Source organism: Malaclemys terrapin, chromosome 10 (genome assembly GCF_027887155.1).
Source record: "Malaclemys terrapin pileata isolate rMalTer1 chromosome 10, rMalTer1.hap1, whole genome shotgun sequence".
In the NCBI taxonomy this organism is placed as follows: Eukaryota; Metazoa; Chordata; order Testudines; family Emydidae; genus Malaclemys; species Malaclemys terrapin.
In genome coordinates this window covers 57,636,247-57,655,509 of record NC_071514.1, presented here as the reverse complement: position 1 = coordinate 57,655,509, position 19,263 = coordinate 57,636,247, and the positions used below count along the sequence as shown (strand labels likewise).

Sequence of the window (19,263 nt, the reverse complement as noted above, 5' to 3'; positions counted from 1 at the left end):
GGAGCTCCTAGGTCACGCCAGCCCTTTCTGCCCTATGATCAGCAGCCCTTACATTATTCTCATAGGAGAGTAGCACTCTTTTCCTTTAAAGTGTTACATTTAAATAGGCTCAGCTGCACAATTAACCGCCAGCTGGGAGTGCCTCCATGAGTAGGGTTACCAGATAGCAACTGTGAAGAAATGGGACGGGAGTGGGGGATAATAAGCACCAATATAAAAAAAACATCTCCCAAAACGGGACTGTCCCTTTAAAAACAGGACATCTGGTTACCCTATCCATGAGCCATCTCTGAACCCTGCCTGGGAATTAACCTCCACCAGCACCAGCTCCTTTTGGCTTGCACTTCCCCCTGGGAACACTAGTAGGGAAGCAGGGCTTTGCAGGGGAGCCAAAAATACCTATGGATGTTTGGGGTCAGTTTTGGTGGTCTCTCCCACTGTCAAACAGCATCTCCTCCCAAATGGGGCTTGAAAGATATACACACACACACACGCTAACTTAGCATTCAGGCAATCCAAAACAAGACAGCCCTCTACGCTCATCATGGACGTTACCCAGGCACTGAAAATGGAGACATTTGACCCTGCAAACTTGGCCCCTTAAGTATTCGGTGTAGGTGTATATCGGGCCTGATCAGGAGAGCTGCCTCCTGTGGTCTGCTGGGCATCCTCACCTCTGCTGGATGTCAATGGGGAGAGGAGGGCCTGGACCCAGAAAGCGGGATGCTGGATCTCCTGCTGGGAATACTTTGGACAGACACACGCAGCAGAGGGAAGGCTGGGCGAGGCTAAACTGCCCTGGCTCTGTGGATGAAGCGCAGATGTATCGTGCCAACTCGCAGGGTTTTAGCACCAGTCTCATGCTGTGGGGGGTTTTCCACCTAAGAACCGCAGCTTGTGGAGTCAAGTGATGACACAGGAATCGCAGCTTTGATATAACAATTATTATTGGTATTACGGAAGGGCTTAGGAGTCCTTGTCAGGGCCCGGGGCCCCACTGTAAGTGTCTAGCCTTCAAGGGGTGAAGAGGCATGCTTGAACCGTGCCCTGGAGGCTCAGAAGCCAAATAAAAGGAACTCCGAGCTGTTTAAAATCTCATGATTTTAACCAAATTAGTGATGGTGCAAGGGGCAGTACGGCACTGGGTCACTCCAAAGACAGTGATTGCTGTTTGGTTAAGTGAAGTTTAGTGCGCGACTGGTGGGCCTAGAGATGCCAGTCCAGATCCTCGGCTGCTGTAAATCAGCAGCGGGCCAGTGAAGTTATGCCAGGCTCTGGCTCTACCAGATCCAATAAACAGCTATAACAAGGGTCTCCATAGCGCTGGCTTCCTCCCGCTGCTTTACCGGCGTGCCCCAGCCCTGCTCTGGCCTCTCGGGCTGGTCACAATTTTAAATTGCACTAAGTTCCGGAATGGAGTGGGTTGGAGTAATTGTTCATTGTTCCACACTTCTCTCTGCACAGCGCTTCGCCTGCCCTGCCGGCATGCTGCAGGTGAGCTCTGTATAAACAAGGCCTGATTTAGGCCGCCTGTGTGCAATGCTGATGTGATGTGGACACATGAACCGTTTGTTGCTCAAAGCAGAGTTTCTCATGGTAAAAAAATGAAGGGAAACCAGAACTGGGCTGCTTACGCTCACGAGGCTAAATCCTGCTCTGCTGCCTGGGTGCAGACCTATTGAAATCAATGGCATTTCACGCATGTAACAGAAGACAGGATATAGAGTCCAATCCAATATTCACTGACGTTATTAGAAAGACTCCCATTGACTACACTGGGCATTGGATCAAACCTTTTGCCCACTGGATCTTATCTTTATGAAAGGCCCTGTGTACTGGGTTGGCACACTGGCCTGCAAGGAGAGACCCCTGAATTACACACCACCATCCCCCTTCCACCTCCTCTGCCCTGCACAGCTGAGGCACTATCCCTTGCCCTTTATTTTTGAATTTAATTAATTTTACTCTGTGCCATGGTTGATGTGCTGAGACATAACTGCATGGGACAAGCTGTCGTGGAGGGAGCTGGAAATTTTGGCAAAGAGGGCAGGGAATAGTTGGAGTTTCAGAACTCAGGACAGCAAGGACTTCACATTAGATTTTGGCCCTTGGGACGAAGTTGAGGCTTTCAGCATTAGGGAGGGTGGAGGTGACTTTAAATGGGGGAGTCTGAATTCCTCATTCCCCTCCCTGGCAAATCTTGAGAGCAGCTAACTGCTAGCTGCCTGCTGCACCCCGTCCCAATACCTGCCACTCAGTGCAATAGCTTGATGAGCCTGCTGAACGATACTGACATTTAAACAGTCACCATTAGGTTTCAGGGTAGCCGTGTTAGTCTGTATCTACAAAAACAACAAGGAGTCTGGTGACACCTTAAAGACTAACAGATTTATTTGGGCATAAGCTTTCGTGGGTAAAAACCTCACTTCTTCAGATGCATAGAGTGAAAGTTACAGATGCAGGCATTATATACTGACACATGGAGAGCAGGGAGTTACTTCACAAGTGGAGAACCAGTGTTGACAGGGCCAATTCAATCAGGGTGGCTGTAGGTTTCAGAGTTAACGACACATCAGGCTGAATGGGAGCATCAACCCCCTCACTCAGAACTATTGTTTTGGGCAGTCTTTAGACTCAGGTAGATGCCAGTGCATTGCTTTGCACTTGGAAGGTTACCTTCCCACCCAGAAAGGGTGGACACTTTTTTTTTTTTTAATGAAACCTTAGATTCTATTGATCAATTACCCAAGCTGAAAAACTAAGGGAATTATGTGCCCACACAATCACCTCAGACACAGGGCCCTGTCTGTACAGCATTCTGGAGAACTGGCTTTGAGCAGGTGCTGGACTTTCAAGTGTCTCTACTTGCCTAGAGGAGTGCTACAGTCATTAGGCTGGAATGTGGACCAAACACTGTTTTAGTACATAGAGATAACAACTCACAAACACCATCTGCAGTAATTAATCCTCAGAATGCTTCCAAGGTGGGGAAATATCATCAGCCCCATGACAGAGATGAGGAAACCAAGGGAGGACAGGTTAAGTGACTTGCTCAAGGACACAATGGGAGTCACTATGAGAATGAAAAAACAGCATCTCGGAGTTTCTGACTCCCAGGCCTGTGTTAGGCTCTGGGCCCGACTCCTATTTCAGTTACCCTAGTGTTAGTGTGGAGTAACTCTTCTGAGCCCAGTGGCACGACTCTGCATTTACAGCAGCAGAAATAAGATCAGAACCTAGCCCTATCCCTTTCTTTCAGGCTGCAGGGGTTTGAGTGTTAAATAATAGCACATTCTCTAGCACAATAGAGCCCCAACTTTCATTTTAATGACACCACCACCTACCTCTTACATAGGGTTTTTCATCAGTGGATCTCAAAGCACGTTACAAAAGGAGGTCAGTATCATTAGCCCCATTTTACAGATGGGGAAACTGAGGCACAGAGCGTCGAGGTAACTTGCTCTAGGTCACCCAGCAGGCCAATGGCAGAGGTAGGAATAGAACCTCCATCCCAGTCCAATGGACTAGGCACGAGGCCACTGACTGAGGCTTCTAGGCATGACTGTAATACAAGTAAGAAATAGCTAAACACAATTTCAAAAAGAAGCCAGTACCCATCTGAGTATTTCTTGCAGATAACAACTAGCCAGAAGAGCGAGCCACTGGCAAGGTAGTGCCTTCTGGAGTGCTAACCTCCAGCTTGGCTGACACCAGGGAGTTCTACACTTTTTACAGCTTGAGTTCAAAAGCCAGATTGTTTAACTGGGGTGGGAAGAGACACGTATCATCCGTGGCTCAGACTCAGAGGGCCGGGTACACACACACACACACACAGGCTAGTGGATTACATTTAGATTCTGCTCTCACTTACACTAGTGCAACTCCTTGGCCTTGAGTGCTTCCCCATTGAAGACAACGGAAAAGATCCCGGGAAGTCCTTCCAATTGATAAAAAAGATCTCGCTCATGGATGTCAAATACTCCCCACTTCATTTTTCAACACAGTTCAGTTCCTTTGACTTAACTCTTTAGAGCTCAACCAGAGAACTAAAGGTAATGGCACCACATTTGTTTTGTAAACTTGTGAACAGCCTCCTTGGACTGGGAAACATCTTCTCTTGCTGAAGACGGATGGAGGATGAGGATGATGGAGCCTCCACGTGAAAGGAAAAGATCGTGGCAGTTAATGAAGTCAGGAGTGAGATAAATTGTCAGCACTGCAGATCTTGAGCGCAAGTCTGCACCAACTGACATCCTGTACAAATCCCATTGAAATCAAGGGGTCTGAGTCATGTCTCTCTCATGCCTGTGTAAGTCAGGAGTAACTCCAATGAAATCAGTGGTTACATCAGCATCAAACGTGCACGTGAGAGGAGAATCTGGCCATTGACTCCAGCGGGGTTTGTGGGGGGCGTAAGTCAGTGCAGAATTTAGCCCATTATACAGAGAGGATTTTATCTGATACAGTGAAGCCTGCTCAGAAACATCTGTCAGGCCAGATGTGTTAAATTTGTGGATATGGGATGAATCCAATGCATTGACTTCAGTGAGGTTATGCCAGAGAATTAGACCCTGGATGTCTTCATAGTGAAATCCTTTCACCTGCTCAGATAATAAAACCATGCAGAGCTGTAGCAAACCCCCCAGGTACTGTAGGTATTGAAAGAGTCACCAGAAAGGGGCTGATTCTGCTCTCACTTACGCTACTTTTATGCCAGGAGAATTCCATTGACTAGTTCCATTGATAGTGACTCACGATTTACCCCAATGTGAGAAGAGAATGAGGCCTGATGATATCAGACACGTGAAGTCAGTAGCCCACTGTGCACTGGCTAATCACGATTTGAAGCTGCAGCTTCTACAGTGCGGAGGACCCCAAGGAGTTGTAAGTGGCGTAGTGTGGACCGCATGCATCAGACTACATGCCCCATAATACCAGGGGCTTCAGCATGGAAGTGGAAATGGTATTGCAGAAGAGGGAGCTAAGGGATAGCCAGCTAGGAAGAGAGCTGCTTAAACGAATGGGTGTCGGGAACCATAATGAAGAAACTCAAATGCAACAGGTGCTATTGGTATTGGACAGATGAGCGTTACAGTAACACAGAGCCTTCTGGCACTAGTCCCAGCCATGGCCAAGGCCACAATGGGATGGCTCAAGTTCCAGTATTGGATGTAGAGCTGACCCCTTCCAAAAGGGCACCAATACTCCATTTGAAGTTACTGAAAGTGTGGCTAGTTCTGCCTGCCTCCCCCACCTGTGGGGAAGAAGGTCCAGGTACAACACACCTGGGCTGTGGAGGACGCTGCCTGATGGGAATCCGTCCCAAAACAAGAAAGACGCCCTATCACCAAGTCCGCGTGTCAAACCTTATCTGCTCTACGTTGCTATTGCTCAGGCGGAGTCACTCCCTTCGCTTTGACGTACTAATTGGGCAGCGCAATGGAAAGGGCAGTAGCAGCCATGATTATCTAACCCCCATTCGGTGAGCACAAGATGAACTGGACACCCTGGCTCAATGGAGCGTGTCCATTCACGGGTGCTGAAAAACTCCTCTCTCATAGCAAGACATGTAGCAGCATGCCTGTCTATGGCTAGCAGAAACCCACACGGACCCCGTGTGTCCAAACACCTGACCATTCCTGGTGCATCATTCCTTCCACTCCTTGGCTGTCATCTCCTTGTCCTTCCCCGCAGGCTCCTAGCCACCTTTCTCCATAAACACAACAACAATTATCTATGCATTGGACACCAGCTTCACACCCACATGCAGGAGTTTGCTATCGCTTTAGTCCCAGTCATCCATGGGCGCGTCCCTCCCAAGGAAGATGCTGCTGTGCTCTGCTATCTCTTACCTGTTGTATTTTACTTCAGTAACTTTTAGATGGGAACAAGAAAAAGATTTGGTCCCTTACTTCCCTTGGAAATATTCCTCCCCTCCCCACCTCATACAAAAGTGGGGCAAGTAAATACCTAAACTCCACCCCTCCTTTATTATATTCGCAGTGAGACCCAGAGTGAAGAGATGGTCTTGTGATTAAGACACTGGGCTAGGACTCCAACTTTGCACCAGGCTAGCTGATGTTGGGCAAGTTAGTTGATTCCTCAGGGCTTTGCTTTCCCATCTGTAAAATAGGAACAATAGTACTTCCATTGTCTGACTTGTCTATTCAGATAGATAGCTCTTTAAGGCAGGGAATGCCTCTTCTCATGCACAGCACCCATACAGCCCAAGGTCCCTTGGCCAGGGCCTCGAAGGGTACATCTGTACAGTGAGCGACAGCAAGTCTCTGCAGCCGGGTTGACAGCGTTGGGCTTGCAAGTCTCACTCCGAGTGCTAAAAGAAGCCGGGTAGAGACTGCGGCTCAGTCTGGAGCTCGGCTCTGAAGCCTGGGGAGCCTCAGTGCTAGATTTTAATTTCACCGAAGAGTTCCTCACATGCGTAGGAGTCGATGGGATCATAGGCTGGATAGAAACCAAATCAAAAAGCCCTGTAGTAAATGCAACTATTCTGTGCTTCCTGTAGCTAAATACAGAGCCAATAGTGTAATTCTACTGAAGTCAATAGAGAGACTGTCACTTATGCTTGAGCTGAATTTGACCTGTACACTTTCAATGGAACGGGCGCTCTTTCACACAGCTTCAGCCTGCGTGATGAAAAGTAGCCATGTGCTGAGATATCAGTCATATACATCGTTCTTAAGGCTAGTCTTTTTTCCATGGCTAAAACTTCCCCTGTTTTTGTGAGCCAGCTGTCAAGGGAGGGATTTCTCCCCATTGGGCAGCAGTAATAATAACAAGAGAAGACGTAGTAACACATCAAGATTGCAGGAGTGATTGTCAACACCTGTCGAAACTAGCACAGGGGATAATGCCGAGTCATTTAAAACTGAATTGTAGTGTCTTCCCACCAAAATCCAGAACCTTTTGATTTTTGGACAAATCCCCTATAAAGTCGGATCCAATTCCCAGTGGGAGTCTTTCCATGGATAGAGCAACCTGCAGCAGCCTGCTCTGATTTCTGTTGGATTGCATTCAGTTGTAACCCAGAGCTGACATGCGGTCAAAAGCGACCTGCAGGACATCCATGTGAATATTCCACTATGAGATTTTGAGCAATGAGGAAGCAAAGGGAAACTCAAGAAGATAATGAAAGCCCCTGAAGGGATTTCCCAGCACCTGTCATCAGGTGTAAAGCCGGAATGCAGGATCATATCAGAGTGTGTGAACAAGTGCACATTCCAGAAATACCTGACCTCTGGACTTCAGGCATTTCATCAGTCAAATGAGAACACTTTGGTTCAAAATCCTGTGTGATTATACAAAGGAACTAACAGCAGACAGAATTCTTATCAGCTTAGGAGGCCGGCTACAACTGCTTCATAGGCATGCAAAATATTAAGGACTGATTTGATGCACGTGAGCATGTTGCAGATTCAGGCCCTGATCCTGCACATACATAATCTTTTGCGTGGGAACAGTCCCGTTAATTTCAAAAGCCAAAAGTGCTAGAATCCTTTGTCAGACAAACATGGTGCCCTCTCAAAGTGACAGCCAAGTTATTGGGTGGGGAGGAGATAAAAGTAGGAGAACAGTCCAATGACCTTTCATGTTACCAAATGGCAGTAAATGGCATATTAGGTTTAAATCTCGAACTAGGCTGGAAGGCTTGGGGGACTGGTAATGAGATAGGGAGATTTTCCCAGTTCTAATCCAGCCACGATGCTAGGGAATCAAAATGGTTACCCTACAAGGAGGAGTGGCCTTGTGAAAGGCATCCAGTTCACATCATGAGACCCACCACTTTGTTTGGCACTAGTTCGCCTGCCTGTTACCAGTCTTAAGAGAAAAGCCAAAAGCCGAATGAACCGTGAAAACGGAACTTCCATGCCACCGTAAAGCGATCCCTGCCGAACAGGGGTTAACTTCTTGCTGCTGCTGCCCAGGGTGAATAGAAGACTTCAGTCTCCAGAACTGAGGAGCAAGATGGCCAAGGAAGGAGAGGGGTTCTGGACAACTATGGGGTCCATCCACTTTCACTCCCTTGCCAGCTCATGCATCTGGGCAGAGCCGTCCCTTGGGCAGGGCTAATCGGGGTGACCAATCCAGGCCCCGCTTCGGGGAGCCCCACGAGCCGGTGTGATTGGCCGACGCGGTTGGTCCTGGAAGAGATTAATCCATCACTTCCACCCCAGGCCCCGCACCCCACTAGGGATGGCCCTGTATCTGGGCAGAATTCCTCCAGGTAGCGTCTGCCAACTTCTGGGACCCCTTCTCAGAGGAGCCAGCCTCCACGTTCTCAAAGGCCATTTTCCAATGAAAAAAGGAATACTTTTCAAACAATGATGACTAGCTCTATAGGATCCTAATCTCATTTATCCAAAAGACCTACCTGTAGGAATATAATGATTGCCAGGCTGGATCAGATCAACAGGCCACACTGGTGGAAAATGCACAAATAACCTGCCATCAGCAATTATGTAACAATCTGCCCACAGGACAAACTTCTTCCTAGCCCCCTCAATAAGTTGCCTTCTGCTGTGGAGCAGATGGGCTTAATATCTATTCCAAACTTTATTTCCAAATCATTAGTATTGTAGTGCTGGATGTTCACCCTAGTTACATTTCAATCCCCCAACTCCCTCACTCGCCTATATCTTTGTGTATCTAGAGTGATTTTATGTCCCCCCATGCCATTCCATTCAGACGATCAAACTTCCACTTAGGGCTCATCCACAAATTTTCCATCAAAACTCTTTTTACTCCCAGTGGAAAATTGGATCTTTAGTTAATGAACATTTTCATGTACAGCATACACTTTCCTTAAAATTATTCAATTTTTGGCAGAAAATGGAAAAGCCTAATTTTTTTTTTCAGTTGTCATCCAAAAATAAATGTTCAGTTTTCAACAAAAAAAGAAGGTGCTTTGTTTTTGTCCAATTTTTCCAGGGAGAGAACAAACTTTTTCCAATCAGCTGTAGTTTCACTAAACATTTCCTTACATCTTTTGGAACTCTCCAATGAAGACTGTACTCCAGTACAGCAAATCTAAACTCATCTGGCAGATCACTCCTCCAAGTGGGAGACCCATCTCACTGATGACGTGTGGAAAGAATACAGGGTAAAGAAAACAGACTTCTCAGGTTCTATCTTACAACCACAATGATGTGTATCCCAGTGCTGCACCAATCATGTGCTTGTATACATCCACGATGCAGGAACCAGCAATCAATCAGGCTACATCTTCTGTTCTGATTCTCTAAAGATACATAGCTGACTCATGATGAGCAAACAAGATGCAGAGATGATGTTTAACAAGTCTTCACCTCCTTACAAATCATTCTGTTGTCATGTTTTATTCCTAAGACTAAGCTATCGGAGAAACAGGTCTAGTGTAAATTATACACACGACTAGCACTTCTTTACCAATATTTACCTACCTGGGTAGGTTTGTTGAGTAAGAGGTATAGAAATAAGATGAAATTCTTTACACTAGGCCAAAGGTTAGCTCTAAAGTTTAATTAAAATTCAGGTGTTTTTTCCCCATTCATTGTCCTGTAACATTTTCTGTTGCAAGTTTGGGGCTGGAAGATTTTAGGGTCAGGGGATCAACCATAAAACTCACCTTACAAACAGTGGAAGGTTTTTGTTAGATTTCCCTGAGCCAGATCCTCAACTGGTGTAAATCAGAGCATCTGCACTGAAGCTAAGGAGCTGGTCCCTAGTTTAAACTGCAGTCTGCAAATCCCCATTGTATTGCTAAGGTGCTTGCTTGAAGGAAGCAGAGAAGCGAGTGGCAAAGAGCTGCCAACAACACATGGAAACATGTTCTCACCTGCTCCAAACAGCAGCTTCACAAAATCTTCCCGTACTTGTCTTCTGCTAGGTACTTCTAACAAAACACCTGTAAGGCTAATAAAACGTTTACAAATTACCATACAAATTGTCCTCTCATTACACTCACTTCAGTGGCCACCTGCGAGGAGAATTTGGCCCCATGGTGATTCAGCTTCTCCCCAAAGGGCCAGTTTCTGTCTCTTGTATCCCAGCTCCTTAGTCAAAACTCTTGTATCCTCCTTGGGAGGTCTTGTCTCATTGGCTTGTACTGTAGTTTTCCTCTCCGTTATACAGCAGCAGTGTGTGCACATGTTGTCGAGGCCCGGGCAGTCTCTTTCTGTTCCAGACGAGGGGTGGATTCCAGACTCAATGAACATAACTTTGCCATTCCCCGCATAGGGAGGTCCTTATTCTGGGCCAGATTGTGCCCCCAAGGCCACATGGGAAGGCATCCCTCTGTGCCCAGATCTCCCCTCTTCCATGTGGATGGGGAACAAATGGCATCACAGCATCATGCCTCCCCACTTCCCAAGACCCCACAAAAGGCTTTCTAGGAAAGGGATCAGGACTGGGCAGGCAGGGAGTAGGGAATGGGCAGCCCTGCCTTAGGAGAAGATGGCCATGGGGGAAGGAGAGACATGCTGGCCTCTCTATTAGCCCCATGGAGGCTGTATTCCCTGACCCCCAGAGTTCCCTCTGAAGTGGGGACCCCATTAAGATGGGGTACTAGAGACAGGTAAAGTCAGGTGGTGTCCATGGAACTCTATAGGAGCACATATTGGGGGATCAATACGATTTCGAGATGGGCCCTGCAGATCATTCCACTTGGCTGGGGGTGGAGGGAAACCCTGCCCCAAACGGATCAGTCAGGGACCTGAGCCCTCTCCTGTGGGTTTCTCTGCAGGAGGCAACTCTCTGGCACTCAACCCTCATAGACAACTCCCATGGAAGCCAAGAGCTGAGTAACATCCCAGCAAGGGGCACCATGCTTGGCCCATGCGCTGGACGCACTGTTCCATCAGACCAAGGGGAGGCTGGTCTCTAATCGGACTGGACATCTCAGCTGTAAAGAGGGTTCACTGTTCAAACTCACTCTTAGGCAGTGCGGGGGAGCCCAGCAGAGTATCACCAGCCTAAGCCCTCTGTGGCTGCAGCTTCAAAAAACCAGATCAGTGCATCCCTTCTCTGAATTGTTTAAAACAGTCTAACCCCAAACCAAAAAGGCCATGATCTCCTCCTTTACCAAGGCTCCAACCACTAAACCAACAGCCTCTTCTCCACCTCCCCACAGAAAGCAATCCAGCCACCAACTTAATAAAAAAAATATAAGCCAAGCAAGCAAAGCATGGCACAGTCCCATTGTCCAGGGTGACTGCATGCCACATCTGCTTTTCATTAGCATTGCGTCCATTTGTTGTTCCAGTTGTAGTTATGAAACAAGCCTGAGCATTTCCAGCAGAGAGCAGGCCAGCGCCAAGAATCGCTGCATTTCCCAAAGGCTCTGTGGTCAGAGAGGACTCCTGAGTGCCGCTCTTTGGGAAGCACAAAAAGGTTTCCCCTGCAGGTTTCCTGACATGGCCAAGCCAGAGCATCCTGGTGAATTGTCTGACACACAAGCCAGAAAGCTTCACTGGCCACCAAGCCTCTCGGATGATCAGGCTGATTCTGCTCAGCATTGTTGCATCAAAAGTCTTGCCGGTGGCTTGGAGAGACTCTGGAGCTGTGCCCAAGATGGCAGTAGCTGATGGCACTCTTCTTGCGGCGGGCAGGCCTCCGGGCTGCCAGGGGAAAGCATGCAAAGGAGTGGCAGCTACCACGGCCTTGGAAAGTTTGCAGGGCATGCTCATCGCCACCCCATGTCACTAGCAAGATGCTTGGCAGGCAGGACAGCGACGACTCCCCTAATCCACATGGCCATGCCCCTTCTATTTTATGGCAGCGATTCTCAACTGCCACGCACCTTGTGCTTTCACTATGCTTGGGCAGAGTGGGTATGAAATCCAGCCACTCCACAATATAGCAGCTTATGTCCATTTTGCACAGGTGCAAATTATGATTCAAGCGGCAGTGGAGAATCAGGCTCAAGGAGCTCAAATGCCTGTGCAAGTGGAAAGGGCTGTGTATACCTTCTCTGTCTCACCTTGTGTGCCATGCAGGGGCCCACAGGGCCAGATCCTAAGCTGGTGCAAATCAGTGTAACTCAATGGGGCTATGCTGATCTACACACCAGCTGAGGATCTGGTCTGTCCTGTTTGGAGTTGCATTAATACATGTTCTGTTGGTGCTCACATCCTGTTGCAGGATCTTAGCAGCAGGGGCGGCTCCGGGCACCAGCGCACCAAGCGTGTGCCTGGGGCGGCAAGCTGAGGGGGATGGCGTGCCGGTCGCCGTGAGGGCGGTAGTCAGGCTGCCTTTGGTGGCATGCCTGCGGGAGGTCCGCCGGTCCCGCGGTTTTGGTTGCAATTCGACGGCGGGTACACCAAAGCCGCAGGATCATCAGACCTCCCGCAGGCATGTTGCCGAATCTGCATGGCACGTGGACCTCCGTGCTTGGGGCGGCAAAATACATAGAGCCGCCCCTGCTTAGCAGACCCAGACAGCCAATAACTCGCCATTTCCCTCATCACTGCAGAGGGATTTTCAGCACCCTTTCCCAGGCTGAATGAACACAGGGCGAGAAGTCAGACAGTGGAGTCGACGGTAAAGGGAGATGTGGGAGACATTGCTTAAAGCCTCTTAGACTCATAACTGGGACTAGTTAGAAAATATGGATATCCGACAGGCAAGACGGTGCAACGCACCTTTCGACCAAACCACCATGCCTGTAAGTCTCGGTACAAGCCTTTCATGATTAAAGCGCAGAATTATAAGATCCTAAGATGATCATTTGCTTTTCTCTTCCTCCTGGGATCGAAAAGCACATCTAGTGCTCCATCTCCAAGAGCTAGGCATTATTAACAGCCATTATTAATTAATGAACCCTCAAAAATGCCCCTTTGTGGTTGGGAAGATGTTTTATCCCCATTGCCCATCTGTAGCCCACAGAGATATGGGAGCAGGTTCTGACCTGCTTGCCCATGATGAACAGTAACTTTGCTCCACTGAGGGCCCCAGCAAAGTCTAGTGGGCTGATCCTTACTCACTCATGCTGGTTTTATACCAGTATCATTCCACTGACTTCACTGGAGTCATTTCTGGTTTTCACTGATGGAGGCAAGTGGAGAATCAGTTCTTCTGGGGCCCCTTGTGGAGTAAACTGCTACATAAGCAAAGGAAGGAGCCCTAACAGGATCTGGCCCAGGTGATGTGCCTAAGATCTCTCAGCAATTCAGTGGCAGGTCTAGGAGTCCTGGTTCCCAGTGCCCATCTATAACTAGGGCCCTACCAAATTCACAGCCATGAAAAATGTGTCATGAACTGTGAAATCTGGTCCTCTCCATGAAATCTGATTTTTTTGGGTACTTTTACCCCATACTATAAAAGTATCCTATACTATATGGTAAAAGTATACAAACGTACACAGCGCTGCCTTCAGAGCTGGGCACCCGGCCTGCAGCCGCTGCTCTCCGGCCACCCAGCTCTGAAGGCAGCACAGAAGTAAGGGTGGCAATACTGTGACCCCTCTACAATAGCTTTGCAACCCCTTTTTGGGTCGGCACTCCCAGTTTGACAACTGCTGAGTCTTAAGGGCTTTACGTGATTATATTTTCCCATTTTTAAATACATATTTATATTTTGTTACAACACCCTGAAATTTAAGAGTTAAATACCTGAAAGCATGAAAGTCAAGGTTTTAAAAATGCTATCACAATGAAAATTATGAAAATGGACTGTGAATTTGGTAGGGCCCTATCTATAACCCCAAGAATTCTGCCAACATTAATCCTATAGAGGCATTTAAATCCAACCCTTTGAACTATTACATTAGAACAGGACACACGGTTATTTTTGCCAGGAGTCAAACACAATGAAAGAGCTTACGCGGTTGACATCTTCAATCGCCTTTCAGGCACCCAGTGCATCCGAACGGGGCAGCTCAGAAATCCTGGGGAGTGTCTGCACAGCATGTTGCTTTGCATTGCTGGGAACACAGAGCCTCGTAATCCTCCCCTTAATCTAATCAACTCCTTGCACTGAGAGGCTCCATGGAAATGAAGTCATTGGCTATATTGTAAACTGCTTCTAAAACAGACCTAATGCAGGGGCTTTCCCTCACCTGCTAGATGGGTACACACAAACAAACCTGTGCGTGCGATGGAAAACCACACTCCCCTTAGGTGAGCTGCAAAAGGCATATCCTATCATCCTCCCTTGGCGCACTCCTCACCCATAAGTACTTTCCCCACAGCAATGGGGACTTGTGCTATTTTGAGACTCTGTAGAGGCAGTTTCTTCTTGGCTATGAAGTACTTGCAGCTGCAGGAGAAAGTCAGCAAGCAGCATTACTTATCTCGGAGCAGTCAGATGACAACACAAAGTGCATCTGTTGTGCAGTGACTGACCCTCACCTTTATGTCTGAGGAGGTTTCTGACCAGTAATAATTTCATTCGAGTCGATGTCTAGGGTCACATTTTCAAAAGTGGCTTGGGGCCAGAAGTGCAAAGGTATTTAGGTGCCCAGAGATGCTCCTAGGTGCCTAGTAGGATTTTCAAAAGCATCTCAGTGCTTAACTCCCTTTGAAATCAATAGAGGTTAGGTGCCCAGGCACTTCTAAAACACCTATTCGGTGCCTATCTACATAGCCTTAGGTGCCTAAATACCTTTGAAAATCTGTCCCCAAGTCACTTTTGAAAATAGGACTTATGCATTTTGAGCATGTTGCCCGAAGTCACACCACGCTGTGCTCACAATGGGGTCTATTATTTCCTGTTCATGCATAGTCCATGTTAAGACAGTGGGCCAGATTCTGATCTTACTGACAGTGATGTAAATCCAGAGGAACTCCACTAGGGTGTAGCGCTAGTGGAAGTAGCTTAGGCCCTTTATGGGTTTCTAAGATATCACTTCTTCGGACTTTTTAATCTCTCAACATCTTGAATCCCATTTCGTCTGTGGAGCTCATAGAACAAGTTACACAAGGCACCTCAGTCCTAGATAATTCTTCACCTCTGAATATTTGAAGAGTTGGGCACACAACTGAACGTTTCACGTGCACGTGCAGCTACTACGACTGTGCACACAAATCAGGTCCGCACAATTGCTGTTTGTGCCTGTGATCACCCAGGTTGCCTGAGCAATTGCAGCTTTTGCCTGCACGTTAGATGCACGACTGGGCATACATTTTGTGCGTGCAACTCTTCTGAAAACCAGGTTCTGTGCTTTTAAGAGTGCCCCATTCTGGCCTGGCATTGACAATAGCATTGAACACATCTGATGCGATTTGAAAGGCAAATGGCAAGGTTACTTTCTTCTCCAAAACCCTGTTCATTTGCTGTGGCTTTAAGAGGCCCCAAAGCAATGTTAGGACTTTGTTAATTAAGAGTTGCTAAACTGAGAGACAGTGACAGATGCTGACACTAAGCTAATAATCAGCACCAGTGAGTAGCAATCTGATGACAGACAGAAGCTTCCTGGCTTCCATAAAGGAAGACAGAGCCAAACACTGTGCTAAGAGGGAGAGTAGAAATGCTAGCATGTGTGTCCACTGCCACAAGAATCCTACTGGCTGGGACAGGATTACAGGGGGGTACGTGGTGGGCAATGGGTAGAGGGGTGAATTTTTCTGATCTTTTGGAAAGGGCACTAACGACGCCTGGCTAGTATGTGCTGCACAGCTCAGCCCTCATGCCAGTCAGCTTGGTCACATCCCAAGATGGCAGAACTCATGTCCTGGGTGGCCCATGGTGCAGGAACTGAGAGTTGAGATGCATGTCCCTCCGAGAGTTCTCTTGACCACTAAGGTTAGATCGCGTTGCAGCTGAAATCACACAGCTGCAGCGAGAACATCGAGACCACCTCCTGCCCTCCAACCATTGATGCTACTGGGAGATCTGCCTGTAGACGAAGGGCATGGCATGGCCCTATATCTGTGCAAAATCTGCGGAGAGTTTTGACCTGATCTATGGAATTGGACAGCTCGTTATAAAATCCTCTGCTAAACTTGGAGAAAATGGGTGTTGCTCAAGCAGACAGATAAGCTTAGTGCTTTGAGGAGCTTGGACAGATGAGAGTCTGGTTCTGAAGTAGGAGAGGCTTAGTCCATGTTCCACTAAGATACCTTCCTGGTTCATCTTTATCCCAGGCTGCGTTTGGACGAGGCTCTGGTCTTGTCATTGTGCACTGACTCAGCTCAGTCAGGCCTTGGGTGGGACCCTGCCACGGAAACCCCAGGCGCTGTAAGAGGTGGGGTTATGGGACCGGCGCTCTTCCAGCGGAGCTGGCACTGACCAGCATTCCGCTAGGCTGTGTTGTTACTTTATGCTGCTACAAGGGCCCTCCTTTGGAGGAAATATGAAACCCTGATCTTGGAATTATTTTAACAAGCAATTAATATATTCAAAGCACTGTATCGAGGTTAAGCCTTCCACCACCCTTTAGTCCCATTTTATAGAGGGGAAACTATCTATTGCCAAGAGGTTTAAATGTCTTGCTTAAGGCCACACAACAAACTGGTTTCAGAGAGAGGATTTGAACTCAGGACTTCCTAGTTACCAGGCCTATACTCCAGCCTGTGGACATTGCTGGTTCTTGTAAAGCTGGCTGGGATTACTCAACATCCCCTGGCATTTTGCTTAAGCTTGCAGCTGGTGTCTTGGCCACGTGCCAACTCACCCTGCCTCACTCACTAACCCTGCTGGCTCTGGCGGGATGCCTGTTTTCAGTTCCCGACTGACGCTAATGTGCAGCGTTGTGCTGTTGCCTCCTCAGGGCTGAGTAAAGTGGTTTGTGTCTATAATTTGTGAAGCACCTCAGGACCTTTCGGCAAGCCAGGCAATAGCAACAGATGGGACTCGCTCTACTCATTGCTAGGAAATGAGCGGTTCCTTTAGAAACCAGAGGTTCACCAGCCACCATTGTAAGGGGTGGTTGATAACGCCAATTTCCCACTTGCAAACTGATAGAACGGACAGATGTAGCCAGCCTAAGCCATCACTGAGTCTTCCATACCCAGAGGGGGGAAATTCACTCTCCAGCAGCTGCCACTTTGCACTGGCTACGCTAATGCAACATGTCTGCAAAGTGACCAGAAAGTCTGCCCCGCCCCATTCCCAGTAACAGCTGCAGCTAGTTCCTTGGCAGGTACAGAGCCGGTATAGCCAGCTTTATGCCACCCCTCCCCAGGCACAGAGGGTGTTACTAGGGCGTTCTGCTGCCTGTGTTACATTTGCCGAGGCCGTTGCCACCAGCGGTGCAAGTTGGAACTTGTGTCCGAGAGTGAGCCAGCCCCCGGCACCCTCAGAATGAGAGTGATGCAGCATCTCCCCTGCCGTGGCTTTGCACTGAAATAAGGCCTAAATGCTGGCTTGCAGCAGGGACTCTGGTTCCACTTGGCAGGTGCTTTGTTCCATCATCACAGGGCTGATCTTAGGAGCCTAGTGGTTTGTGCACCACCAGCCCAAAGCATCAGACACCTACAGGGGGCGCGTGGGATCAGATCTCCTGCAGCAGCCGAGGCAGCTCAGTGAAACAAGAGGATGAAGATTCCGAAGGGCTCTTCTTGTGTCTAAGATCGAAAGGGGCAAAGTCTCCTCTCGCTTCCACCGCCAGGAATTGTCAAGCAAGATGAGTTGCTGGGCCCTGAGCCGTCATCGCTCTGCAGTGTGCAGTCCCCCACACCGGCGTATAGTGGGGATGAAAACTGCAGCTTTCCACACCTGCTCTGCACGGGTGTCAACGCCTGGGCACGGTTCCCACTGCGCTTCTGTGCCAGGCAGTTCCTGGGGTAGAATGCTGCCGAGTGGTACGGAAACAACAGCGGTGTATGAAACACTCAGTGGATGAGCAAACACTGGTAAGAAACAAGGAGCCTTCACTAGCTGTCCAGGATCATAGAAAGGAAGATGCATCTCCCTGTGAATTGCAGCTCTGGCCACCAACCCGAGCACTGGGGCTTGGGGGCTTTCCTTATGTTATTAAATCACGAGCGCAAGATCAGTTGGGGCCTGATCCTGCTAACTCGCACTGATGCGCGCTGTCCCGCTGACGTCAGCCAGGCTTCTCTTGTGGGTGAGTGAGGCTCCCCCAGCCGCACTGCCCTGCAGGGACAAACTGTCCTTCCCTCAAAGAGTGCTCCTTGGGCAACCGCCCACATGGACAAAGCTGACCTATGTGGACCCGTCCCCCTTTGTTTGGTTTAGATAGCAAGGCGCTTGCCTTACAGCGTGGATGCCCTTCACCTAGGAAGCTGCCAAGGACAGCATCCCCGCTGCTGGCCCGTTCCTGCAGCTAATACACTGCAGTGGAAATGTACAGTGCTGGCCATGGAGCCTGACCACACCAGGAGTTTTTGCACTTTCTGAGCTGGTGGCTACTGGGTTTGCTAGGTCCTCAGGCACTGGAGGCTCATCTGGGCACCTCAGAGCTCTTTCAGGCCATGGATCGCATCATGTTCCAGACACGCATCTCAAACAGCCTCAAGCACAAGACTCCCAGGGCAGATTGTAAGATGTGCCCAAGGGTGGGCAACTGCCTGCTGGGACTTGCTGAGCATGGCTTTTACTGGCCCAGCTGGAGCGGGAGCTCCCTCTCGACTCACCTGGCTAAGGGGCTGCCAGCAGGTTCCAGGTTGAAGCCTCACTTGTGACGACCTGCGGGGAGCACACACAGCCAGCTGCTCAGGGAGCTACAGTAGGTGGTTAAGTCAGCTGTAGTGACCAGCCAGCGACTAGAGGGAATCCTCCAGTGCACACCAGGGCTCAGATCTGCAGCTGATGCAAATGCCAACACGCTGCAGCTGAGGGCCTGACGTGCTCTCTCCATGTCTCCATCCTCAGTGAACCTGTCTCTCCTGCAGACCCATGGAAATGCCCCTATCCATGCTCTGTAACATGCAGCCCTCTGAATACCCATATGGCCCACCCAGATACATCTTGCCTTTTAGAGCCCAGGAGAGCTGCTGATTAACAAGTACCTGGGGAAGAAAAGGGCAGATCAGCTTTGACTTCGAGTAACACCAGTGCCTCCCCCTTGACTCCCCTGGGAAGGCAGTGGTGTAACTAGAGGAGGATGTGGCCTCAGATGTATGCCCACACAGCCAGCTGGATATGTACATGAGCCCATCTGTGCTGCAGGGCTCTCCTTCCTGCCCATGGTGCCAGTCCAGCTGGTTCTGTCCTTCCCGACCACCCAGAAATCCATGGTAGTCCTTTGCCTCTTACCCAGAACATGCAGGAGAATCCCTGCGTCCCATCCTCAAACTGTGGTCTCAGGGCCAGGCAACACCAGCCCTGGATCCAAATGGCCAGGATCACTCCCTCTCCCTTGCTGCT

At 48.9% G+C, this 19,263-nt stretch overlaps 1 protein-coding gene across 1 annotated transcript in view; it reads left to right on the top strand.

Annotated features, from left to right (window-relative positions):
• Positions 1 to 19,263, top strand: part of PPL (periplakin) — a 54,533-nt gene that overhangs the window by 5,138 nt on the left and 30,132 nt on the right. The gene's annotated exons all lie outside the window — the stretch shown is intronic.